Raw genomic sequence first — 27,787 nt, 5'->3', positions numbered from 1 at the left:
CTCTCAGAAGTCTTGCTGCTCACATGGATTGAGAAGCGAGCTTAAAAATAGTAATTTCATCATTGCCTCTCAAAAAAAATTATTTATTGAGCCCATCACCTCTCTTTACTCATGCCTGGATCTACTGTGTGTGTGTGTGTGACAGACCAGGAATGACGGTGACTTTGGAGAGCCGTCGGCATGACCTGCTCTGCAGGATGATTATTTAAGTCAAGGTCACCCCATCTCACAGGGTCATTCATGTCAGCAATAACAACATGTCCCCTTCTCCCCTGCCATCTGGATCAGCTGGAATAAAAGCTCTCCCAAGGTCCTTGGCAGCATGTTTGGTATGGACTGTTGCTGTGGCTCCTGGGTGGGATGTAGATAAGGAGGTGTATTGAGGGAATCTCCTCCACCAGGGCTTTGATCCAGACACATGAGACACCAACGAGCCCTTCTGGATTCTTCTAAGAGAGACACAACAGCATTTTGCTGAAGGACTGTGCTGGAAACTGCTAAGTGGCTTTTAGGGGAGCTCCTGCTGACAGGGCAAGTTAGTTCCTATTCCTACAGGGTGAACATTCTTGTTGTAAAATAAAGAGAATAACAAGCCTGGATTCAGAGTTTGAGTTTAGCACTCAGAGTTATGACTCTGCTTTTCATTCAAGCAGCTGTGCTCACATTCCCCAGCCCAATTCCAAGGCAGGATTATATTGTGACAATGCAGTTGATCTTTCCAGCCCTCAGTAGGGGACGTATTATTGAGTATTTGGGTTAAAACAGCAATAAGGATCTAATCTGAGAAGTTCTATCACATATCCAGTTTTAAGAGGATGGATTATGCTGGGCTATGTATCATCGAGCTTAATTTAAGGCGTTTAGTCTGAACTAAGTATCTCATTTTCTCTAGAGCTGCACAAACACATAAAACCACATCTCTGGTCTTGCTTAATCCAAACGTGAGCCTTAAGAAACTCAGAGTACAGACTTTAGGATACAGCACAGCTACACAGAGCTGTGTTCTGTGCACTTTTGACCACGAAGAGAATAAATGGGACAAATGTTTCCCCAAGGAAAGCATTAAGGGTGCAGCCTGCATGGCACAGCATTGTGCTGTGCACACACCAACCCATTAATGCTGCAGCTGCGTGCTGGGCCCACAAACCCATGAAAAGATTTCCAGCCTGATCCTAAATCCCTTGGGAAATGAACAGATAGGGAAATAGGGCACCCACAGCAGGCTCTTTAGCTACAAGGACACACCGGGAGTGCTGGGTGTTTGTGCCCAAGTGCATCACCACAGTCCATCCCACAGGTGGTGAAAAGGTAAAGACTAAGAACAGTATCACCTACAGAGCAGGGAAGTGTCTCCTACAAAAAACATGGATAACAGCAATGTTTGCAAAGAACAGGGAGGTGATTCTTCCCCGCTACTCTGCTCTTGTAAGACCCCCACCTGGAGTCCTGTGTACAGTTCTGGTGCCCCCCACATAAGGAGGACGTGGAACTGTTGGAGCAAGTCCAGAGGAGGCCACAAAGTTGATAAGAGGACTGGGGCACCTCCCCTGTGGAGACAGGCTGAGAAAGTTCAGGCTGTTCAGCCTGGAAAAGAGAAGGTTGTGTGGAGACCTCAGAGCAACATTCCAGAATCTGAAGGACCTCAAGAGAAGCCAGAGAGGGACCCTTTGTCAGGAACCGTAGTGAGAGGACAAGGATTAACGGCTTCAAATGGAAGAGGGGAAAGTTAGGTTAGATATACGGAAGAAATTCTTGGCTGTGAGAGTGGGGAGGCCCTGGCACAGGCTGCCTAGAGAAACTGTGGCTGCCCCATCCCTGGAAGTGTTTAAGGAAAGGCTGGATGGGGCTTGGAGCAACCTGGGATAGTGGAAGGTGTCCCTGCCCATGGCAGGGGGTTGGAATGAGACAATCTTTCAGGCCCTTTCCAACCCAAACCATTCTGTGATTCTATGATTTCTTATGGGTAAGGCTGGCATTAGCAAGAAACCCCAGAGAATCCCAACGCTGACAACTTGCAATGAATAGCAAGGAACCATGAGTAGTTCTAAAGCAGCAAAGGTCACTACAGTTGTGTCCCTGCAAACTGCTCACACCAGAGCCACGTCCAAACCAGTGTCTGCAGGGCAGGGAGGGAAAAGGAGCACATCAGGACTGTGATGGTCCCCAAGGATGCTGCCATTTCGAGGGACAGGCAGGACTCACTGTGGCTCCTTGGCTGACAGCCAACAATTCACATCTATCTCGGGTGCAGCAGAAACAGCCAGGGCAGGAAGGGAAAACTTATCTTTTAGCTACTGAAGGATGTCACTGAGATGTTTTCAGCTACTTGTTTTCACCTGGATCCAGACTGACAGGACTCTCTTTTGCCAACTCCCCTCTTTTATCTCTTCTCAGCTCAATGTCAAACAGAAGCAGGGGGAGTCTAATGTATCTGATTTGATTCTAAAATGAAAAAGGGAGAAAGAACACCCTAAAACAACTGCCTCTATTTAACACTATTTTAGTTGTTGCAGCCAATGGTAGGGGGTTGAAACAAGATGGTCTTTAAGGTCCCTTCCAACTCAAACCCTTCTGTGATTCCATGAATATATCTGCTGTTTTGAGATTGAATTGAAGACTGAGTAAGCATTTCTTTCTAAACTATCTCTTACACTGTGTAAATGTGTCCAGATCAAGCTTTTTGATCAGGACACATTTGCTTTCCTATAAACATGCTGGTGGTTCCACAAATCTTAGGCACAGCTTAAAAAGATGGATAAAATGAGAGCAGGTCCCAGCTGAGACCATCAGTTATATGTGCAATATGCTTCTGTTTCTTTAAAGAAGAGAATAATTAAATTATATATTCAAACACAATAAACTCTTCTGTTCAATAACAGTGATTAGAGGCATTTTAATAAAACACCAGATCAGTTTTTCCCTGTTCAAAAGGGGAAGGAAGGTATAATGAGCTTAAGTACATCTGAGATTTTGCAAATCTCATGGGGAAAACACTCCAGCAGATGAGCAGAGGTGAACCAAGCCTGGGAAGAGGCAAGGACAGCTCAGCCCTTATCTCTTCTGTCTGGCTGACCCCACAGCTCCCAGAGAGCAGCCAGCTGGCAAATCAGCACATGCTCTAAATCAGTCACAGCACATCTCCCTTCTTGTCTAAATCAGAAATGGGCAGATGGGGCAAAGGGAGGAAAAAGGTGGGAGGTGGCAAGGCAGGAAGCAGGGAAAAGAGGTACAGAGGCTGTAGGACATGAGTTGACACATCAGGTATGGGTTTTCTCCTCTGTATTTTGCTGAAAAAGAATGTTTCCTGTGCCAACAGCAACTGCAACAACATCCAAACTATACATTTGGCTGATACTGCCCAGTGGCACAAGGCTATGATGGATTTATGGAGCTGAAACATAACCTTTTGTCATTTTCAGAAGATTCTGGAATAGCAAAATATAATATGAATATGAAGGTTAAAAAAAAAAAAAGAGAGAGGGAACAATTTCAACTATGAAAATCTCAGCAAATCTCCAAAAATTCTTATTGCCTTCCACTTTCAATCTTCCATAACCATTGCAAAAACAAGCATATCAAATTCCAGTGCAATTAGTGCTATTTTATGCCCTTCAGCAGGAGCTGCTTGGCAAAAACTCTAGAAAGTAGCTAAAAATACAACTAGAAAAACATACTGAGGGGCAAAAACTCCTTGGGGCTCAGCAGGGAAAGGTGTTGGTGTCTCCCAGAGGTCACTCCGTAAAGCCACATCTTTCTGCTCCCAGCTGAATTAGTTTGCCTTAAATCAACTCATATTCACAGTCATTTTATTTAAAGTAAAGTTGGCATCCTGTGTCACAGTAATTTACCCTTCAGATTCAGGAACAGCTCCACTTTGTAGGAAGTTCATTCTTTTGAAGTTTGTACAGATATAGTCCAAAGCACTGCGTTTCTGATAGTTTTAAATCTAGGATCAGGTGGACTGTTCATACCCCACAGATCCTGTTATAACACTCACACCCATGATGCCTGCTCCATGCTTCCAAGGGAATTTGGAAGGCAAGTGCCATGTTACAACTGCACCGAAGTGCCCATGGGAATTATAACACAAAAGGAAAAGCAGCCTCAGATTTGCTCTTGGTATCAAATCAAAGGAAAAGCTCCAATGCAGCACCCAAAGGACAAATGTCTTGTGGTCTCCAGAGGTCCCTTCCAACCTCAGCCATTCAGGAATTCTGAGATTTTATTAATTATATGTTGCAGATAGAAGGAGTACAATAACTACACCAGGTTCTGACACACACAACTTTATCATATATCAGGTATTCCCTGAAAGCAAAGAACTGCTGCTACACTGGGCAGAGTTAGTTGTTCCCTGGCTAAGTATGGCCCAAAATAGTACCTGCATGGAAAACCATAATGTTTCACTGCTTTTGTGGCTCCTGTACACTGTTTTCATGGAATCACAGACTGGAAGGAACATTAAAAATCATCTTGTTCCAACCTCCACCGTACTACAGGACCTTCCAAGGCTGGAGAAGCTGATAAGTGCAGCAGGAATTACTGAAGAGCTCTAGCACCAGCAAGTCTCAAGGCCAGCAACTTCAGGCACACAAAAAAACCACCAGGAAGATCCTGCATTTGTCTGAAGTTTGGGAGCCCAGTTATTTTTCTGAAGCAGATCCTTTAATTAGCAGTTCATGTTTTGGTTTTATTCTGCGTGAATAAAGAATCCAGAATAAGGTATTTCGAAGACCCAGCAGTTAGAAAAGCCACTGCAATGGTCAGAGTTTTATTGTTTAAATTTCAGCAGCAGAATTTCTTTCCTGGTATAAAAAAAAAAAAGCCAGTCAACAGTGAAATAAAATGTAGACAATAAATTTCATTATTTTACGAACACAGACATAACTGAAAGACAGTGGTTTGACAGTTGATAAGGAATAGTAGAATTAATTGAGAAGCTGTTTCCTCTCTTTCTGCATATCAGACAAATACAACTTGCACCAAATTTTGCTGCTGCCAGGTGTACAATGAGAGGAAAAGCCAACTAAATCAAGTTTGATCACTTCAAGCTTCTAGAAATCCATTTTCCCAGAATATTTCAGACTGTAAAGTACTTCAGGGTATTGGGTTTAACAGCTTATAAATGCTCTTTCCCCATTTTTACACCTAGGCCAAGTGGTAGCAAAACACTGAGTCCCACCAGACTCCAATTTTGGAGGATATCCTGCAATTAATACTATTCTTAGGGAGTCTCAGTTTCACTTCCACAGCAATACTGAGCTCTCTGGGAAAAAAACCAAATACCCTATTTGAGCATGACATTTTTTGCAATCAAAAACGGCCTCTTTAAAACAAAATCTCAAAATACATTAAAAAAAAAAAAAAAAAAGGCAGCATGTGAAAAAGCATACACAGTTCAAAGCCTAAACTTGTGTAGCTCAGAGGAACAAAGGTAATCACTGTTCCTTGGAAAATTCCTCCAGAGCTCCAAGGCATTCCAGGCGTAGTTGGCGGTTACTTAGTTTCTACTGACAAAACTTAATTTTTGCCAGCTCACTCAAAACAAAACAAAACAAAACAAAACAAAACAAAAGGCCCTAAACCCCCCAAGAACTCGGGCTGAGCAGCAGCTTTGTGGGTTTGGGGTATTTTGTACTGGGAGCTAAATTTTCTGTATTGTTGGTACAATAATCTGCTTAGGCCTGACCACATTCAAGCGGTGCATGGATCCCATAAAGCTGCTGTTATGACAAGGGGATTACAACTTTATCCTTTTGTTTGTAAATACTTGGATGTCGGGATACTATTGTGCTCTAGAGAATGTTTGGTGAACAGCCAGTCCCCAAACTTTCAATCGCTATTGTGAATTCCAATATTTTTTAACAGAGGAGGATGTGGCCACCTTTTTATAACCACAGGAGGGAGAGGGGGAAAAAATGCCCCCTCATGATGTGGCAGCTGATTAACTCCTCCAGTAGATCCCAAATGGAAAACAACGGCAGGTGGAGCAGCACATGTGTGTCTGGAATATACAGGTGTCCAGGAAAATATATGATAATCTATATATGATAATCTTGTCCTATAGCATCAACACACACAGCATTTCACATCCAGGATATCCTTTTGCCAAGCCACTGTCACATAGGATTAATCCCAGAATTATCTGCTGGGCACTATGGAAAGCAAAGGGTTGGCACTAAAAGGAATTATTAAAATACCCATACAAGGCACAGGATAAATATAAAGTTGGAGAACTCAGAAAGGAGAATTCTATTTCAGGCTACCAAATCATGGGGAAGCATTTTGGAGAAAAACCTCTACACCTGGTTGGATAACCAGTGGGATAACTGTGCAGAAAAGCCTTCTAATGTGGATATAATTATAAGCTGTAAAGATCCTTTCAGTATTTAACAGAAATTTGTGTTTTACAGAAGAAAACTGTGTTTTCTCAAGGCTTTTTTTTTTCAGTGGCACAACAGAGTCCGTACAAACAGTGGCTGTGTGAGGATATCTGTGCCATTAGAATTAGTCATCATACTTATAATTAGGAAAAAAAACCCCAAACCCTTAATGGTGTGGCTGTAAGAAGGAGGAAACAAGCTCGAGAGGTAAGAGTTTGACATCTTATTCTGAATTTTTCAGGATTGTCATCAGAGCTACTCCAAACACCCATCACAGCACCCAAGAGCTGACTCTGTAAGTCCCATCTCCCACAAAAAATCCCATAGTAAACACTTTTGGCTGTGATATTAGGATCTAGTTGCTGATTTTTATTTCTTACTAAACTATAACCTGAAAACATACACATGCAGAACCTTAAACTCAGAAGTGAGGGTTGTTTTGAGAGGACGTTCATTTTTATAAACCATTTTCTTATCCAAGTCCATAACTTTCAGCCTGTCTCCTTCCCTTTCCCCACTTAATTTCCAAGAGGATCCAAGACTCCCAATCCAAGGTTTTGTTAACCCTAGTTCCAGGCAATATAGAGAATTAATGTGCAAATAATACAGAAACAGTGTTATGAACCCCCAAGAACAGTTTCAATGCTGAATTTTAAGGGTTTTTTTAAGGTTTTTTGTAGGCAAGTTGACAATTCCTCAGGTAACACAAGCTGCAACTTGTCTTAAGGCAAAGTTACAAGTTACAAACATTACTACAAGGACTCTTCAGCTCAGGGAAACAAATAGTTCACCAAGAGCATTCAGAAAATTTTGGTAATGTTTTCTATTTCTTTTAAATAGGCACTAATTCCCCCTAAACATAGTGTGTAGAAGAGGTGTCTCCTCTGCTCAAGTGTCTCTGAGCACTTGTTCATTCCCTGCCTACTCTCCTTCCACTGAATTATTTACATCATGAAGAAGCTCTGTAGTATAACATCTACAAATAGACATTTCTTGACATCCCCAAAGAACTTTCAGTCATTTATCTCATGACTGTCCATGCAATTTGTTAGATAATCACGGAGACCACAACTCAGGAGACACCTTCCAGCTTGGAGGCCTAAATAATAAGTCAAATTACTTCCTCCACTATCTTTTTTGGTTCCTCAAGTCTGCCTTGTCTCCAAGCGAAGAATGACACCCTCCTCTCTTTGGAAAGGGTGATGCCTCTTTGAGGAGACATGGACTCAGTTCTCTGACTTCTTTAACACATCCACCAGGCATTAAAGCAAGTAGAAAATGTTTGAAGTGGCTGCAGTTCAAAAGACAACATTGCTGTGGCCACATTTTGTAAAGAAATCAATCCTGATGGGGGGGGGGGGGGGGGGGGGTGTATATGCACAGTGTATTTATGAGATTGGGAATTTCACTGGAGAGAAGATCCAGTCACTCTCTGAATCTCAGTGCAGTTTCAGCACCACTGGGTCTTCAGCTGATGAAGAGGGAAGGTCTGGGCACATGCACGGGGCCAAAATTTATATATCTGAGCTATTTTTGGTGCGTCCAGAACCAGGAGAGTGTTATTTTTATGTGGTAGGTCTATTCATAGCCTGCTTTGGATCCAACTCCAAATGAGGGACTCCAACAGTATTTAAAAGCCCTCACACACTGGAAACCACAAATGGTGTTTGTCTAATGGTGCACAGGGAAGAGGGAGAAGATAAGAGCTGTAGGTAAGAAGGGTTGCTCATTAGCATAAAAAAGTGATTTGTCTTGGCTCCTAAGTTCAGTAACTGCCTGAATTTCCTCACTTCAGCACAGACACATTCCATGATCGAGATAACCCAGAGGTTGTTGCACAATATCTATGTGTTCTCAACTCAAACCTTCCATCAACTGCCAAGGAGCCTGGGAGGGTGAAAGAACAGCACAACTCATCTGAACCACTCCAGTAAAAAAGGAGTCCAAGAATGGCAGCTTGTCAAGGCACTGCCATCTCAAAAAAAGCACTTCAAAAAAATCCTGACATATATTAGAAGCCTCAAACAGTCCATTGGAGTAAAATTAGTGTTTATATCTCTCAAAAAAGGATAATGTGTCACTCTGCTTTTTGCTCTTCCCCAAGAGCACAGACTCCCCCTCCCCAATCAACTCTTTCAATGCAGTTTATATTCCTCCACCCATTTAAGACAATCTCACTGATAACATGAAGATAAGAAGGCAGGCAGCAATCAATAGCCTTATCACCATCCCTTGAGGGATTTAAAAGATGCATAGATGTGGTGCTCAGGGACAGGGTTAAGTGGTGGGCTTGGCAGAGTTGGGGGAAGGGTTGGACTTGATGATTTTAAAGGTCTTTTTCAACCTAAACAGTTCTACAATGCTGTGATTCCAATATCCATATGACATCTCCCATATGCTGAATGTCAACAGAAATTTGAAGCATTTTGGCATACACTGATACATTACTTTTTCTTCAGGAAGGTTTCAAGCCTTTTTACCCAGCACCCTACTTATGCCAACTCCTTCAGCAGCTGCAAGATCATGGTTATGCCAGTCTCAAGAAGGGATTGTTTTCCTCACCTGCCCAGATGACAGAATCCTAGAAAACATTTGGCTTGAAAGGGACTTTAAAGATCATTTCACCCCAACCCCCTGCCCTGAGCAGGGACACCTTCCACTAGCTCAGGTTGCTCCAAGCCCCATCCAACCTGGCCTTGGACATTTCCAGGGATGGGGCAGTCACAGCTTCTTGGGGCAACCTTTGCCAGGACCTCTTCACAGCCAAGAATTCCTTCCCAATATCCCATCTCTCCCTGCCCTCTGGCACTGGGAAGCCATTCCCCCTTGTCCTGTCCCTCCATCCCTTGTCCCAAGTTCCTCTCCAGCTCTCCTGGAGCCCCTTTAGGCACTGGAAGGGTCTCTAAGGTCTCCCTGGAGCCTTCTCCTCTCCAGAAGCCCTCATGGATCCAGTGTGGGGCCATAAATTCTGTCTCATTCCAACCCTCTGCCATGGGCAGGGACACCTTCCACTAGCCCAGGTTGCTCCAAGTCCTGTCCAACTTGGCCTTGGACACTTCCAGGGATGGAGCAGCCACAGCTTCTCTGGGCAGCTTATGCCAGAGCCTCAGTGCCCTCACAGGGAAGGATTTCTTCCCAATTTCCCATCTAACCCAACCCTTAGGGCTGAAATCTTACCACTGGAGTACCTGGCATGATGAAATAACTACAAACTTCATCCCAAAAAAACATAGTATAGAAAGAACTGCTTTTCAGGGCAACATTTTTGCACCAAGCTCTCTTCTGCCTGACCTAGAAAAGAAATCCTTATCCTCGGTGTCCCATTCCAATCAGCCCTTTTTCCTTCCCAGCAGGAAGATGAGAAATAAGCCATAATTGACCTGTTTGCTGAGAAACAAGAGGAAAATACAGCATATTATGAAAATTACAGGCAAGCCTTCACCATGACAGCTCAGCTCCCATGGCCTGGCTCTGCCCTGCTAATGGCTCTGGACCGCTGAAGAAATGTCACAGTGCTCTAGGCAGAATTAAATATTTGCTTAAACCTAGAATTGCATGAAAGCACACAGATCTGCATCAGGAACTTGCTCTGAAGACAAAAAAAATAGCATCTTTGGAGTGAAAAGGAAAGTGAGACCCCAGGCACTGAAAAAATACTGAAGAAATACAGATTTCTTCAGTTTTTGGTGGTAAAAGCCAAGTTATTTCTTCCTAAATAGGTGCTGCTGATTCAGTGTAGCCCCTAAATTTCCTAAATTCGTCTTTTGGCCACATGATCTCACCCATCTGTTTGGTCTATTCTTCTCCCTCCCACCTCAGCAAATCACTGTGGTCATTTTTAAGTGCAGGAAATATTTGGTGAACTATTCTTGAGTCAACACACATCCCAGAACTATTTCAAAGCACTGCAGTTCTTTCATGCCCATTGTGTTCTAACTGAAAGCTCTCATTTGGGGAATCAGATAATCCACTATTTAATGAGGAAGATAATTTTGAATAAGATATTTCTTGTTCCAGTGGTATTTATTAATTCTTACATACAAAAAATTCTTTCACTAAACCCTTGTACCAACACCCATCACCCCCAAAACCAACGTGGCAACTGCTTAAAGGCTTGTGCATTGTTGTTGGTAATTTATTCATGCTGGGGAAAAAATAGGAATGAGTAACAGGCATTAGCAGAAGAGTGTGACCAGTGGGACCAAATGCTGAAGCTACAGCATAGAAAGTGTAAAAGAATCTGGCCACAAATTAATTCAGAAGTGACTTGGCTGGAATAGGCACTGAAACTGGGGTTGGTGAAGCCATACATCATTTTTGGCTGCCAAACATTCCTCCAGAGCCTGTGGCCTGCAGCGCTGTAAGAAGCAATCAGGGATTAAGTTATCACTTCATGCTCTGGCAAGAGAATGCAGATATTTAGCAAGGTGGAACATGCACCGCACCCCATCAGTTATCCCTTTTATCCAAATAAATTGTGTCAGCCTAAATCCCACCATGTACTTCCCTGCCAACCAACCTCCTGGGCTCTGGATTCCGGCCAGGGACTCGCTGGCTCTTGCCAACTCTCCTGTTGTCCCACGGCTGGGGCAGAGAAGTGTTTGGAAAGAGGATACAAATCCCACTCTACGGCAGACGCCGGGAGATTGCTCTTGGTACTCTGGAATTAGATGAGGTATCTAAAAAGTGCAAACATGAGGCCTCCAGTCTATCACCAACTTCTACCACACGTTGAGCAGCCCCTGAAGAAGGGATGCAGGGCCTTGGGCCACGTGATGAGAAGTTACACCCTGCAGGTTGTCAGCAGATTTCACTGAGTTTTTCCAAGGGAATTCAGGTAAACCCAGCAGCTCTGGCAGCAAATCTTTCCCCAGCAGCCTCAAAGCACCTACAGACCAAGGTCAGAGGCTCTGCTGAATGTGCTGCAGCTGCCAACCAGATTTCCTCCTGCTCACTCTTATCACTAATTACTTCTAAGAGCTTCCCAGGAGCAACACCATCGACTGGCTTCCTGTGCTGCTCGGAGACACGGAGCTGTTTATCTCCCCAGCATGCCTTCTCTTTGAAATCCCTTTCAACACCTCTCCCTCAAAAAAAAAAAAACAACACCCCAAAAGGAGACTTAAACCCTTTCACAGTACTATTTCTGCAGCAAAAGCTGTTTGTAATCGTAGGTATTTTAAAAAGTCCTTTTCAGGACATTACACGTGTGCTGTATTAATTGTCAATTAGAAGTTCATTGCGTGGTCAAGTGTCCTGTGCTGCAAGAAAGCAGCTCTGCAGTTATTTAGTGCCTACCCCTTACTTATACAATATAAAGGGGCTGAAAATAGGGAAAATAGCACACAGAACAGGGAATCACAGAGCTGGATAACAAGAAATGATGCCCCAGGGCTGCGTGTGAAGGAGTCTTCATGTAGCCACTGCGAATAGAGTAACAGAATGGTTTGGAAGAGACCTTTTAAAGGTCATCCAGTCCAACCTGCCTGCAGTGAGCAGGGACAGCTTCAACCAGATCTGGTTGTTCTAAGCCTTGTCCAACCTTGAATGTTTCCAGGGATGGGGCAGCCAAAGCTTCTCTGGGCAACCTGTGCCAGGGCCTCACCACCCTCTTTGTAAAGAACCTCTTAGATCTAATCTAAATGACCTTCCTCCAACTGCAGGACAGACTTTATGTTGTGAACTCAAAGCTCCAAACCTTTTTCTGGAGTAAAGCACCTACAATGTCCATCCTGCACGATGACACAATACTTGTCTGGCTTTTCCTGTGAACTTCACCACAATAAACTGCTTTTATAGAAAGTTCCAGTAAACAGAGCAATCCACCACCCAGAAACTGAGACCTGGTTCCCACTGCCAGGAATGATCAATACAAAATGATTCCTCAGGCATCGAGGGAAATGTAGAGATATCTCTGTTCTCATCACTGACCACATTCTGTAGACCCATAAAATATTAGATAAAGCTGTGGCACTGCTCTGGAGGAATCTGCACTTGGAATAGCTCGTGGCCTTTGGTATGGGGATGGCTTTCACCTTCATTAAACTTACAGAGGAAAGTTTCTGTTGAGTGACACCAGTCAGTTCTGCCACAAAGTATCGTAATTAAAGAGAGAAAAAAAATCCTAATAACCCAGAAAAGCAATCACATTTCCTTGTTGGAATCTGATGAAATTTCTTGTTTATACTTCTAAATTCTTCACTTAAATATGGAATCATAGAATCATAAAGGTTGGAAAAGACCTCTAAAGATCATCGAGTCCAACTGTCAACCAGCACCACCACCGTGTTCACCACTAAACCACATCCTCAAGTGCCACATCCACACACTGTTTGAACACCTCCAGGGACAGCGACTCCACCAGTTCCCTGGGCAGCCTGTTCCAACGCTTGCCAATCCTTTCCATTAGGAAATTTTCCCTAAGATCTCATCTAAACTTCCCCTGGCACAATTTAAGGCCATTTCCTCTCATCCTGTCACTTGTTACCTGGGAAGAGAGACTGACACCCACCTCCCAACAACCTCCTCTCAGGGAGTTGTGCAACTTTTGCAACCTTTAAAAATAATCTGCCCTCACTAAAAGACCACGGTTATAAGCAAATGCTGTGTCATTTCTTTACGAAGGAAATGAAGCTTCCATGTGGGTTCTGTTACATTTTGGGCACAACACTCTCTGCAAAAGGTTGAAACTCTGGAAGCGCAAAAACCTAAAACAAGATAAAGAAAGCAAATCAACTCCAACCCAAAATCTGAACTAATATTTACCTCCTCACACTGTTCTTTTGTTCCAAAGTAGCCACCAGCACCAGATACTTGCTGGCAGCCGGTTTCACTCAAACTTCTCTTTTCCTTTTCCAAAGATCTGTTTGGGAGACAAATTGTGGTACGTGCCATGTGGAAGAGTTTAATATTTTGTGGTCTCAGTGATTAGATATTCTGATAACTCACACACACAGTGAAGGAGCTATTTATTTCCCTGAAAAAAGGAACACAGAAAGGTGATATCAAATAAACTCTTCAGCTCCCGTTGCCAAGTTTGCACTGCAAAGGAGCTATTTTTAGCCTGCAAGTGTAGCTACACAGCAAGCTGCTGGTGTTCATAAACAGGGATGAGATGTAAGGCTTTCATGTGCACTGAACGGAGCCAAAGGATGGTTCCTGCTGGATTCTAACTTTGAACTCCCAGATTGCCTCCCTTCTCACTGCAACATCTTGCTTTTAGATGCAACTTGTTGCCTGCTTGACTGCAATTCATATGGGACAGCACATGCAAAAGCACTTTATATGACACAATCATGATTTAGCACCACACGCAGCAATGCCCTAAAACAAGGATAAAAGCAGATGTTTCTACTTGTATCTTGAGGATCTCTTTTAATTATTTTAAACATACACATCACCAAGGAAAGCATCGTCTTTGTTACTGCTAAATGAAATTTAGAGGTTGCTCAACAGTACCTGCAGCTAATCCTGAATTACAAAGAGCATCTATATTAATGAACAGGAAGATATTGGAATTTTCACAGATGAACAGGACTCATTCTCAGTCTGAAGCAACTGCCCTCATAACCACCCACACCTTGACCCTCTAAATCCAAAAGACATCAGCCAATTTTGAAAAGCTGAAAGCCAAACAATAAATTTTCCATTAGTTTAAGATTATACATCTAATGCTAAACACACAACTTTTCACACAGGATGACAAAACAAAAATCATTAATCAAATGTGCTCCACTAAAACTTGTCACTGCTGGATTCCCTGGTAGCTGAATGATCCACTCAGAGTCACAAAACAGCTTCTCAGTCACTGAAAAAACCCAACAGTCCAACTGGGAACACAACATGGAATTTGAGGGTTGGCTCTTCTCCTTCCTTATAAATACCTTATAAAATGTTTTGTAAGAAGAAACAAACCCAAAAGATTAACATCCTTTCCTAGTGAAATAGGGGGATGTCATTCAAGCTTCAAGGCCACAAGATACAAGCTGAAAAATCAAATGGGCAGCAGCCCCAATTCTTTACCACATAAATCACTTAAACTCATTGTCATTCCCAAGTAGACATTTTCCTGACTGTAACTCCCCCAAACTGTGCAGGTGCATCAACTCAGTTGCTTCCTTACAAAACAAAACAAAACCCACACATACAAGCTGCTAAAGAAAACATTATCTTTAATGGGCAACCTCTATTTTGGTGGGGGTTAGGGGTGGGAATGGGAAGGAGAGGAAGGAAAGTTATTGCATGAAAACAGGCCAGTGGTCTCAGTAAAAATAAACTATGGAGTATTTGTGGATTAGCTGTTCCACAGAGCTCACACTTTGCCCACCACAATAAACCACCACATATTTATAAAAGCAATAACCGAGGAGAAAAAAATAATAACCCCCCAACTGATGACTTCACAAAGAAGTTTGCTGGACACTGCCAGCTAGAAAGTATTTAAAGAGGAAAACTGAAGAGATGCAGCACAAGGGAAAGCACAGACATGCAGCCAACATTTCCTAACTGAGCAGGGAGAGGGGGAAGAATCAACAGCCAAAATTATCTCCCAGAGTCACTACATTGTCTGTTCATCTGGAGCACAGAGCTGAGAGCAGGGAGATGTGCAGACAACATGGAAAAATCACTTTAAACAGCCTTGCACACACTTTCCTTTTTCACATTCCCTACTCTTGCTGGCAAGAACACAACCTATGGTGGCAATGGCTGCAGAAAGAAGTCAAGTTTTTTAACTGTTAGACCATCTACAAATGCTTTTCATCCTTTTCCCCTCCACTTAATAGAATCACAACAATTTTCTAAAGGGTCTGCAAGGCCAAAATGAACAAATTTACATTTACAGAGAGCAGACTTCCTACTGCAGACCCTTTAATGACAGTGCAAGACACTCATACCCCCCTCCCACAGCCTCCTAAAAACACAGGTTAAAACCAAGTCCTCTGGATGTGCCAGGCTATCCCCTCCTCCTCCTGCCAACAGGAAACAAAAAAGAAAAAGTCCTTAGTTTGCAGGAAGGTTGGGAGACTACCCAAGGTCAGCAGCTCTAGGATGAAGCCTGTGTTGCGAAAGAAACAGTTTGTTAACAGTTGTTTTCCCCAAAACACAGCCCTGAAAGTGGTGGGTGAAGTTTCCCTCCCTCAGCATTTTTTGCAAAGGGAAAGAACTTGTAGCTTCTTTTGATCAAAAAAAAAAAATACTTAACACAAGGGAATTGAGTATCAGACTTTCAGATAAAAGCCCATGGACACCGTAGGAACTAAATATAAGGAGCTGACACATGAGAGGAAAGAGAAGTAAAGGGATATTCATGTAAAGATCAGATCACATGTTCAGCTCAGAGAGTTCCTCAAAAATCAGCCTTCAACTCATTGTTTTGCTGTCCCCAGCTACTGCTATTGGTTCTTTCTGAACACAGGCTTGATTTTTACCCAATTTTTACCCAATTTAGTTGTTATTCAACAGGTTATTTGGTTGTTGTTGTTTTTTTTTTATTTTTAGAAGCACCTCTAATTTTGAGCATCAAATTCTCAGCCGTGTAAATACAATTATTTTTCTTTAGAGAAAACCAGTCTTATTATAGTTGTGCCTACATTTAGCAAAGCCCATATAAAAGTCCCTGGCATTCCTAAGCAGCAATACCCTAAAAAGTTCCCCATTTCTCTATTGTGTTCAGCTTTCTGCAATATTAAATGCATGTTTGCCACGCTCAGTAGAAAGAGAGACAGTGAATTTCTAGAACCATTACAGATGACCCATTGTATAAAATTAGAGATTGTCAAGTCACTTGACAGCATTTAAAAGATACAAACTCTGAGAACTAATAAGCTGAAACAGCTTCCACATCACACATTTGACCCATTCAGCCCATTCTCTCTCTCTAAACGTCATGAAATTACACATATGCAGAAAGAACATCCTAAAATCAAAGTATGCAGATAGACACAGCAGAAAACTGACAGGTTTTAGGTAAGACAGTCTGGCACCTTCATCACCTTGACAGTATTCCTTTAACCTCACTATTGTCCTGCAGCCAGGATAACAAAATAGACAAGATGTGTAATTACCATAATTTGGGCATTCTGCCTTATAAAATCCTCAAATGCTCATTCATGCAGCTGATTGAATGAGACTGTCCAAGCATAACAACAAACACGGAAAAGATGCTGGATACTCAATTTGGTCATTTGATGCTACAAGAAAACAAGGACAGAGAGAGAAAATTCCACTCTACAGGTGCTGCAGCAACAGTTACTTGTTACTTGTTAGAATTGTCCATGCTCTTGCAACAAATAATCTGTGATTTCTGAACCAGTTCCCATAAAAATAAAGCCATACAGAAATTTAAGGGGCTATTTTAAGCACAGGAGGAAGAAAGGATGTTTAAAGATGGAGTGTCACTGCCAAGTCATCACACCCAATTTCTTTTGCTTAATTAATTAAGCAGTCTCCTACCAAACTTTGTTGAACAGCAGGACAAAGGGGGGTTTGCTCTCCTCATCTGCACTGTCTATGAGAGTTATTGCTACTATAACACGTACAGAATGAGCAAAGGCTGTTTATCCTTGCTGGAAACCTGTCCTGTCTCCAGGACAGTAGTGCTGGACTGAGGGATGACAGCAACTGCTGCTGTTGTGCTGGTTCCAGTGTCCAGGGAATCAGTCTCCAGGGAATAAAGCACTTTATTTAAGTGGTACAATTATAAACCAAAGGGATGGAGGGGGAGCATCTGCACAGTTCTCTCCCTCCTCCCCCAGCATACAATCCATAAATTAGCATTTATGCAAGACTGGAGCAGCATGTTGGGATGCAGCTTCACCTTCTTGGTTGACAGGACTGTCCAGGCACTCAGTGCCATCTGGTTTTGGGCAGAACTGACACCAAAAGGAGACAGGTTTTGGAAACGCTTGAGAATCAGAGCTGGAAAGAATTCTGACACTTGGCCCACACAGAAGAGCTTCAAAACACAGTTTGGGTTTGGCTGTATGTTAAAAGCAAGTACCTGAAGACACCCTTCCTTGCCTACACCTCCCTCCTTACACCTCTATTTTTACCCTTGAACTTCAATTTTCCCATCAGCAATTTAATGAACGAACGCTCCCAGGGGAAGAGTTGGGTCGAGCAATTCCAAACACACAAGTTTCCATTTATTGTTTCACAGAATAAGAGGAAAGTCCAGCCTCTCCAAGCACAACAGAGCATTTCAAACATTACATTTGCCTTCCAGGGTTGAAAGGGAAAGAAATGTGCTCAAAACATGACTTGCAAAAAGAAAGGAAGAGAAAATATGTTACAGGCATAAAGATGCATTGTAGGCTCCTTGAAAGGCTGCCAGTGCTGCAATTCCCCACAGCTCCTTTGTAATGCATACACATTATAAACCCAAGGAATACCTAATATGATTTTCTTTTTTAAGTTGAAGTGGGTCAGATAGCAAAAGAGTGATTTTTAAACTCTCAGGCTCTTTTGTGAGACTTTCAAAGGGTCCTGGCTTGTGTCAAGTCCAAGGCTCCTTTCAGAAATGAGGCAATGGACTTGGCCTGCCTAAAAATCACTGAGCAAACCCAATAGAAATTAGCAGAGGGGAAAAAAAAATCAGATCTCTCAGTATCCTCCCCAAGCTATTTATTCTTCTTCAACTGAAATTTTTTAAGTTCAAGTGCTAAACGTATTTTTTCCAATCTGAGTGCTTAAAAGAAAGATTCAATACTAAAATCCTTCAAATAGCACAACCCTTCATAGCACAAGTTCATTAGAAAGAAAACTACGGACAAGCACACACATAAACATCCCTGTACTTGAAGAAAATAAAATAAAATAAAAATAACCCTGTTTAGTTTAACTAATGAGCCCAGAGATCTATCAATGACCAGTATACAACAAAGCAGGCAGACAGTATTTCAACCCAGTGAGTTTACTTGCTATACAGTTTTAAACATGTCCTATTGAACTATCACAGCATGTAGTTATGATGTTAAAAAATACCTACATTAAAATGTTATAAACCTTAGACCAGGTAATGTTTGGGTTCTTGAATGCATCTGTCCACTGGTTCAATGGCATTAACTCAGCTACCTGCGCTATCAACATGCAGATGATTCAAAAACCAGAGTATTTAAAAGTGAAGCTTTATTTTTTTAAATAACAAAAAAGCATCACAAGTGTCTTGAAGCCTCTTGCCTTTTTCCCACTGTGTGGATATGAGAAGAGGGAACAGTAACTTATCCAAGGCTGTGTGGGTTGGCAGCAGGGGCTGAGCTCAGCGTTCCTTATCCCTCCTCCCCTCTCCATGTTTTATTGCCTGTCATGACAACATAAGGAAGAGAATTTCAGAGCACAAGTCATTCTGTCCAGCATTTCAGGCTTTCAGAAAAAAGGCTAAAGGAAGGAGGTTGTATTTCTTAAGACCTGGTAACAATGGGTTGCCCTGCCTTTCTTGAAGGAAGCTTTTCCTTCAACTGAGGCTTGTTCATGGAGCTCCTCCTGCCAACACAACCAGCCCCTTCCAGTGCCTAAAGGGGCTCCAAGAAAGCTGCAGAGGGACTTTGGACAAGGGTCTGGAGGGACAGGACAAGGGGGAATGGATTCCCACTGCCAGAGGGCACATTTAGATGGGATATTGGGAAGGCTGTGAGAGTGGTGAGACCCTGGCACAGGTTGCCCAGTGAAGCGGTGGCTGCCTCTGGATCCCTGGAAGAGTCCAAGGCCAGGTTGGATGGGGCCTGGAGCAGCCTGGGATAGTGGAAGGTGTCCCTGCCCATAGCAGGGGGTAGAACTAGCTGATCTTTCAGCCCAAACCATTCTGGGATTCCAGGACTCAAGGAGGTTATCAGACACTCTCACACAGCCCGTGTAAAACTTGTCATAGTTGGTTCCAGTAGTTCCTAACCTTTGCAGTTTAAAATGCTTCAGATAAATTCCTATTTCTCTAGTTTTAGGCTTTCATACACTTAGACTTTCTGATACCCTTTCCTTCCTACAATGCAAGTTTCCAAGATGATGCCAGCACTTTGTGTCAAGCACTGAAGTCCTGTGGTAGCTCCAGCACGTGAAACGCTTCATGATTTATGATCCTTCAGCCTGTGGTGTGAAGAGGTATTTGAGCAAAACAAAGTAATTTTAGTAATGAGACAATTACACATTATCAGCATCTTATACTCAAGGTTCCAGGTTTAACCTCAGTGCCAAGGTGTCTTCCACTTCCAAACCTTTTTATGAGCTCTCCACATCAACAAGTAAATCAAAAGAACCAAGAAACAAAGGATAAGCAGACAAAGCCATTCCATACTCCTGGATTAAAGCTATGTGGCAAAGACATCTGCTTTATATCATGGGAACAGATATTTTACTGTATTATTCCAGTAAAATCCCAGGATGAAAAATGCCATGGCAAAGAGCAAACATGCAAGGCTACAGCACATAAAATGGCCTTGCTTTTGCAGAAGAGACCTTTTACAAGCCCTATGCTTTCTGCAAAAAAAAAAAAACAAAAAACCCCCAAAAAACCATAAAAAGCCTAATTTTCAAATTCCAAAGGGTAGAAATCTATTTTTCTGTCTTTAGCTAAATAGAAGGCAATAGTCTATTAACATGCACTTCACATTTCTGTCAAGGAAGCTGCCCCAACACTCCACTTAAAGAGGAATCCCCAAATGAGAGCAGCGCACACTCTCAGCCAAAATCTCTATAGTGTCAGAACAGTCTTAGGTGCCAGCAGATAAGCAGACAATATGAGTAAACCAGTGGGACAGAAGGTAGAATACAGAATAATTAATCACTCAGACTGCTAGAAAATATCTTTGTCATTTCAAACAACTCCATTGCCCCCTGTTTGCCCTGCAGGATTCAGAGTTGAAGTGAGCAATGTTAGACCAGCACCACTTTGCTGCTGACACCACAGCAGTTACCAGCAGTACATCTCTCACTGCAATATGCAGTCTTAGATGATCAAAAATATTTTGATCTGCATCAGATCCTCAACCACTGCTAATTAAAAACCTGATGAAACAGAATAAACTATTTTGAAGCAGTGATTCATGAGATAAACATATTATGTATGCATTGTTGGTTCTGTGTGCAAGGCCCATGAGTAATTACCAGGAATAAAAAAAGTTATAGCACATAGAAACATTAAAAAAAAAAAAAAAACACAACAAAAATCCAAGTCAATCCACCCTGTCCAACTTTTTAAGGACATGGAAAGATTAGTTTAGTTCCCCACAGCACAACCCAGGAGGAACATACACACTGTCAAACTGCAGGACACAGCATTAAAAAGTGATTCTTAATAAAGATGCTTTTAAAGAATTCGAGCCATGGAAAGTGAGTGTTTACAGGAAGGAACCTACTCTGCCTGTAGAGGCAAAGTCACTTTGAAGTTCCCTGTGGCTGGATTGTTTCAACTGATAAATGGCAAAGTAAATCTTCCAAGAGGGTTAAAATAAAACTGCAGGACTTGCAGCTATTTTACAGCTCCAGGGAGAATTGTCAGCCAGCAGACAATTGTAGCTGTTTCTGTCCACTGATTCCATCAAATACTCCAAGTGAAGTAATTCATGGCTCTGTGATACTTCAAAATTAATAAAACATTAATAGCATCTGTGGTCACAGAGCAGGAACATCAGGCCAGAAACACTGTGCATCGAAAAAAGGGAGGTTCACCCAAGAGGACAGAAGATGCTGCTTTCTGATGCCTCCCAGGAAGTGCTCAAGTTTGGGGTTGGCCTTCTGGAACTTAAATAAAGACCCTGCATTCAGCAGCTCAGGGGTGGAAAAGTGCTACTCAGACTCAGCACAGGACTAAGAACACACCAGTGTGGTGTTACAACTACTCTGCTGAATTCAACAACTGATTGTAACCCATAAAATCAGTAACTCATCTCACTCAGCTTCCTTGGCAGCAAACTCATCTGTCAGACAAGAACTCTATCGTAGCAGGAATCAGAACTGTGCTCCCCAAAATACTTCAGAATTGGCTGCCCAGAGAAGCTGCAGGTGCCCCGTTCCTGGCAGTGTCCAAGGTCAGGTTGGACAGGGCTTGGAGCAACCTGGGCTAGTGGAAGGTGTCCCTGCCCATGGCAGGGGGTGGAACAAGATGAGCTTTAAGATCCCTTCCAACCCAAACCATTCTTGGATTCTGTTCCATGATTTCTCTTGTGAATAAGAATTTTCTGTTTAACTTTTACTGAGGGCAGCAATAGTCCTACTGAGGGTTCTAAACAGATTTCCCTACCCTTTTTTCTGTTAAATAATAATATTTAAAAATAATACCTAAACATGGTGTGGATCTTCAATGGATGTTCTAGGAAGAAATTCTTGGCTGTGAGGGGGGTGAGGCCCTGGCACAGGTTGCCCAGTGAAGCTGTGGGTGCCCCATCCCTGGAAGTGTCCAAGGCCAGGCTGGACAGGGCTTGGAGGAACCTGGGCTAGTGGAAGGTGTCCCTGCCCATGGCACGGGGTGGAACTGGATGAGCTTTTAGGTCCCTTCCAACTCAAACCATTCCATAATTCAATATATTCCACTCTGATCCAGCTCAGTTTGCTTACCCATGTTTGTACAACACATTCCCTGTGTAAAAGGGAAAAGAGAAGACTGGGAAGGGGAAAAAAAAGGCACTTCCTGAACAAGCCTCCAACTTGCAAGCACAAAACCCACTTCCAATGGATTTTTCTTTATCCTTTATGACGACTCCAGGTCCTCCATCCCTACAAATCATGCAGCACTAGATAACTGTCCATTTGGACAAGTCTGCTTTGTGCTGAGAGCACGTCTCGGGCACTGGGCTCTTCCTGGGCAGAGACAACACCATGGCAACAGCACGAGGTCACTCTAAAGGGAGTTCTCAAGGCCATTTCAGGGTCCCTTCCCATCTGCCACTCAAAAAAACCTTAAAGAGGAAGGTTTGAGACATAGAGGAAACCTTCCCTCCCCCAAATTCAGATGCACCATTGGTATGACTTTTTTTTTTTCTTACATTAACTAATAGAAAAAAAGCTGCAAAGGAGCCTCACAGGAGAAGCCATAATTTGAATATATTCAGTTGGTTTAGCAAAGAAAAAGATTCCCTAAAGCATCAGTGGCAAAAGACTCCCATAAGAACAGGCTCCAGTGACTTGGAATTCAAATAATAAACTCAAGATCTCCTTTTAAGGGAGAACAAGCATCTTATACTGTACTCCTGCCATTATTACTCATTTTCCATACTGCCTTTGGTACTGTATGCTAAGAGAATCTGATTTATAAATAGGTTTTAAAAGGCCTTCAAATGACATGCTTCAAATCACAATAAAAAATTTAGTAGCTGTTTCAACATAAGAATTTTCCTCCTTTTTGAGTAGATTTTCAAGTCTGAATATAAACTCATTATATTTCATTACAATCTCGTGCAAATGCAGATTAAAAACTTGCTCAAAAACTCCACTCCTAATTCCAAGCACAGTCATTTGCAAAACAGCAAAGATTTTCAATTTATAGCCATTTCATCCATTTTTATAATATTTTATAAACTACTGTATCCAGATGGGACAACAGCAGGAGAAACCACAATTATGCTGTAATTAGTTTCTTGTTGGCCTAAAGATGCCAGGACAGACTAAGTTGTCAAGTTACTTTCTTTTGTGATAAAAATTAACTTCATTTTTCTGCAAGGATGGATTTCAATACTTTTCCCTAAGGAATCAAGCTCTTGCTAAGCATTAATCCTGACAATAAACAAGGCTTAATGACTTTTATGCAACTTGGCAACAGCTTTAGAACTTGTTAGTGCCAGTGAAGCCTTTGGAATTATATCTGCCAAAATTCACAGCAAGTATAAGGCACAGGCATGACCAGGAGCTCCTCAACACTCACCTTTCTACCTTACCTGCAGTGTCTATGTTCAAATTATGCCTTCTCTTATCTAACATTTTTCCTTATATGATTTTCATAATACAAGATTTTGGAGGTGTGGATTTCACTCTGCAAGCATCCATCCAATACTCAGCAAAAAGATCTAAGCATTTATACCTCTGGATACTATGAGAAGCAACTATTATGGGGCACACTGTGGGTTTTTTTTAGGATGCAGTTCATCCAATAAATACCAGCATATTTTAGAAAGTGTAAAATTCTGTATAATTTACCTCTGGATTGGCTGTGCAATGGCAGCTGTTTCAATCCATCACGTGGGGTGATGAATTTGTTACCTGTGCAGGTCTGGATCACTTAAAAGCCACTTTACCAACATTTGCCATTGCCAAGGTGCAAGGATCCAAGTAGTAGTTCATGTTCAAAATGTAAGGAAAAATGTTGTTTCAAAATCCACAGTAACTTGGAGCGTGTCCGGCAAATTTTAGTAAAAGTTATAACCAATACTGTGCTGAAGACCAGCCCAGAATTACCCCAAAACTCAGGCAAGATCTTCCCCAAATGACTGAAGGAAAGCAAAAATAATTTTAAAAATCCTTGATTTTTCAGGACAAAGGACAAACTTCAAAGCTTGTGTCCCCAGAAGCCAAAGTAGCCAACAGCCAAAACATAAGAAATACTCGGCACTGCTTGAAGTGAAATTTCTCTGGGTATCTCCCCAACATGAGGACTCAACTAAGTTTTCATTTAGAAAAGAATTATTCAAGATGAACACTGGGTAGCTGTGATTAATTTTTATAGTTTCTGGATGGATGTTCTGCTAAATATAACTTACCAAAAGGTATAGACTTGTAGCCAAAAAACCTCTTGCAAATGAAGGTACAATTAACTGCTGACATCACCACTGCCTTGAAAACGAACCTGTCTCTCACTTTCAAACATATTAATTATGGCCACAATTACACAGTGACAGCTGGTATTTATATTGAGTTCTGTCAGCTTAGTTCCCACATTTCAGCAAGGTAGGTGTATTCCAAATGGTACCACTCGGAATCAGGTCACCCCTCAACAGTATACAAACAACTTAGGGTTTTATTAATGTACAGAGAGCTACATAAATTAGCTCTGAAGATATTAAAAAAAACATCTGGACATAATTCTGAATAAACAGCTCCAGGAGACCCTGCCTGAGCAGGAGGGTTGGAGCAGATATCTCCAGAGGCCCCTTCCAGCCTCAACCAGTCTGACTCCACATCACTGTGTTTAAAGAGTGCCATGAATAAGCCTGCCAGCACTACAGCAGCAACTCCAAAATATTCCAGGACTCCACTGCCTCTCAGATCTGCAACCTGGAGGCAGCCACCTGATCTCCCTGCTCAACAAAACAGCCTGTGCTGAGTGAGCAGAACATCAGCAACATCTTCTGGAAGAGGGTTGTTGGCATGACCTGACCTGGGAAAGTATCACCTAAGAAACCTGAACAGGGACTAGAAGACAAGGAAAATAAATGAGAAAATGTTTGATTACAAGTAAGACTACAAAGCAAGATTACAAAGTAAGCCAACTGCATCCTGGGATGCATCCAAAGGAGTGGGACCAGCAGGTCAAGGGAGGGGATTCTGCTCCTCTGCCCTGTTCAAGTGAGACCCCATCTGCAGAGCTGCCTCCAGCTCTGGGGATCCCAACACAATGTAAGATGTGGAGTTGCTGGAGCGAGTCCAGAGGAGGCCATGGAGATGCTCCAAGGACTGGAGCCCCTCTGCTCTGGAGACAGGCTGGGAGAGCTGGAGGTGTTCACCTGGAGAAGAGAAGGCTCCAGGGAGACCTCAGAGAACCTTCCAGTGCCTAAAGGGGCTCCAGGAGAGCTGGAGAGGAACTTTGGACAAGGGATGGAGGGACAGGACAAGGGGGAATGGATTCCCACTTCCAGAAGGCAGGGACAGATGGGATATTGGGAAGGAATTCTTGACTCTGAGCGTGGTGAGGCCCTGACACAGGTTCCCCAGAGAAGCTGTGGCTGCCCCATCCCTGGAAATGTCCAAGGCCAGGTTGGTTGAGGCTTGGAGCAACCTGGGCTAGTGGAAAGTGTCCCAGCCCCTGGCAGGGGGTTGGAAAGAGATGATCTTTAAGGTCCCTTCCAGTCAAAACCATTCCGTGATTCAAAAGGCTCACAGCAATTGGCAAGAAGTTGTAGCAGGATATACATCACACACTATCAGAGAGCTCTACCAGCTTCACCTTGTGTCACCTTCACAAGTAAAATGCCTCACTACTTATCCATGAGAATTATTGTCACCAGAGATTGGGTCCTGGAGGACCATCCTATGCCTCCTTCCAAACCTGTGTCCAAGTGCTGCAGTAATTATTCAGCAAGCAGAATTGAGCTTGCCCTGTATCACTCACAGTCCACGTGAACCTGCCACAGTTCCCTAATTCCTGCACTGGGAACTTGCCAGAGCTCCTCCTGCAATTCAATTAAACTCTTAGCAGCAGCAAAGAAAGATATCTCAGTGGTGACAGGAAGAGATAATAACCACGTGTGAAAACTCTGCAGAGAGCAGTTGCACAGGCTGGAGTGGAACAAGGATGGAAGGTTTTAGCACAAAGTTACTGCACAATCTATTTACTGTTGTGGGCAGAGCAGGTACTGAGATAATTTGCAGGCAGCAGAGATGTTTGTAGCCTCATCTGGTATATATGTGGTTTCAGCACATAAGTAAAACAACCAGATAATTGTTTCCTCCCAGAATCTTTATTTCTCTCTTCTCTGCCACAAAACCTGCATTGTGCTTTTTCTTTGTCTTTTGGGTTTTTATCCCCTCATGCCTCTGAAGTGTTTCTGTTCCTGCTCAGCACATTGTAATTTTTCCTTCCTGTGGTACCATGGCTGCGAACTCTGCAAAGTCATTATATCTAGGTGCATTTTTGGGAAGAAACAAGAAATATATGGGCTATCAGACAAAGGCTGGTGACAAATACCAGTCAAAGAGCTCAGAGGAGCAGAGAGAAGAGCCTTTATACCAAGAAAATATTGGACAGAAAAATAAAACAATGGATAATGTCATTGCCATAGAATCCTAAAATGGTTTGGGTGGGAAGGGACCTTAAAGCTCACCCTGTTCCAACCCCCTGCCATGGGCAGGGACACCTTCCACTATTCCAGGTTGCTCCAAGCCCCATCCATCCTTGCCTTGGACACTACCAAGGATCCAGGGGCAGCCACAGCTTCTCTGGGCAACCTGTGTCAGGGCCTCACCACCCTCAGATCCAAGAATTTCTTCCCAATACCCCATCTAACCCTGCACTCAGTTTGATCAGAGGTAAATTTTGATTGGAGTTGTTCATATTACATAATTTTTAAAAGTGATAACATTTGTTACCAAGTATAAATAAAATTCAGATCATAAACGCAGGCAAGTAACGCTTTAAAAAATTCAGAGAGCTGGAAGTGCTCGTCACTGCAGGAGTGTTCAGATAAAGCTGGGTGGATATTCTGTTCCTTCAGTTCATTTATCTGATCAGCACAGTGAGGCTGCAACTGCTGAAAGACAGAACAAAATGCTGGCAGGAGTCTACAAACCCTGAGGAGAAAGGAAGAAAATGCTACTGTGCTTTCCAAAAGGCTGAAAATTCAAGTAAGTGGAGCAGCATAAGAACCTCAGACAATACACATTAAGATATAGGGTTTCCTTACGTCACCACCACAATATAGAGGCCCTGAGTTCTGGTCCCACTAAGTGATGTGACCTGATTAATTATACACCAGCACAGGAAGCTTCTTGGTGAAGGGTGACCAAAAAAAACCCCAAACACAAAAACCCCCAAGACAACAACGACAAAGAACAAACCAAAAACCACCCTACTCAAACAATAAAAAGCCACCATTCCAAACAATAAAACCCTTCTTGGACTAGATATCAACCAAAAAAATGGAAAAAATGCTAGATTTATTTCAGAAGCTCGAAATGGAAGAGAGGAATCTGCAGTGTCTGTCCCACAGTCAGATAAGAAGGATATGGTAGAGCTGAGGTAAAACCTAAATCCCCTTGTGCAGCCACTGCTCTCAGTGAAGTCCATCCTTCCTCTCCTGATATCTTGCAAATCCAGACCTCTTCCTTTACAGTCATTTAGTCAAAAAATCACTCCTTAACCTGATTGCTTCTCTCCTCAAAGGAGCACTTTGAGGATTCAATAATTAGGCTTTGCAGCTTTGTAAGATGGTCTACGCTTATCAAAGCCTATGCTTATCGAAGTTTATGCCATGAACTTTAAAGCACTAATTAAAATGTTATTTTATTTCACGTACTCCCACAGCACAGGATGCAACACTTATCCCACAGCACTGCACAGGAAGCCAAATTTATATCCTCACTTTGTCCTGCTCCACACCAAATGAATAGATAAAGATACGAGTTATTTTAATACAAATTACAACCAGGGGAGGATAATTTGGTGATTTGGTACTTCTAAATCTGCAATACCATCAACAAAAAGATTTAGTGCTCCTTGAAGGAGGAGGCCATACACAGCCATACTTCCAGAGCTTCTTTCCAGGAAGGAT

At 42.5% G+C, this 27,787-nt stretch overlaps 1 protein-coding gene across 3 annotated transcripts in view; it reads right to left on the bottom strand.

Annotated features, from left to right (window-relative positions):
- The window catches only part of KIF13B (kinesin family member 13B), a 127,891-nt gene that overhangs the window by 79,375 nt on the left and 20,729 nt on the right, over positions 1–27,787 (bottom strand). The window lies entirely within an intron of this gene.

Source organism: Corapipo altera, unplaced genomic scaffold (assembly GCF_003945725.1).
Source record: "Corapipo altera isolate COAL_440 unplaced genomic scaffold, ASM394572v1 164, whole genome shotgun sequence".
NCBI classification, from domain to species: domain Eukaryota; kingdom Metazoa; phylum Chordata; class Aves; order Passeriformes; family Pipridae; genus Corapipo; species Corapipo altera.
The sequence above is the reverse complement of the archived record's forward strand: the minus strand, read 5'-3'. Positions and strand labels throughout refer to the sequence as shown.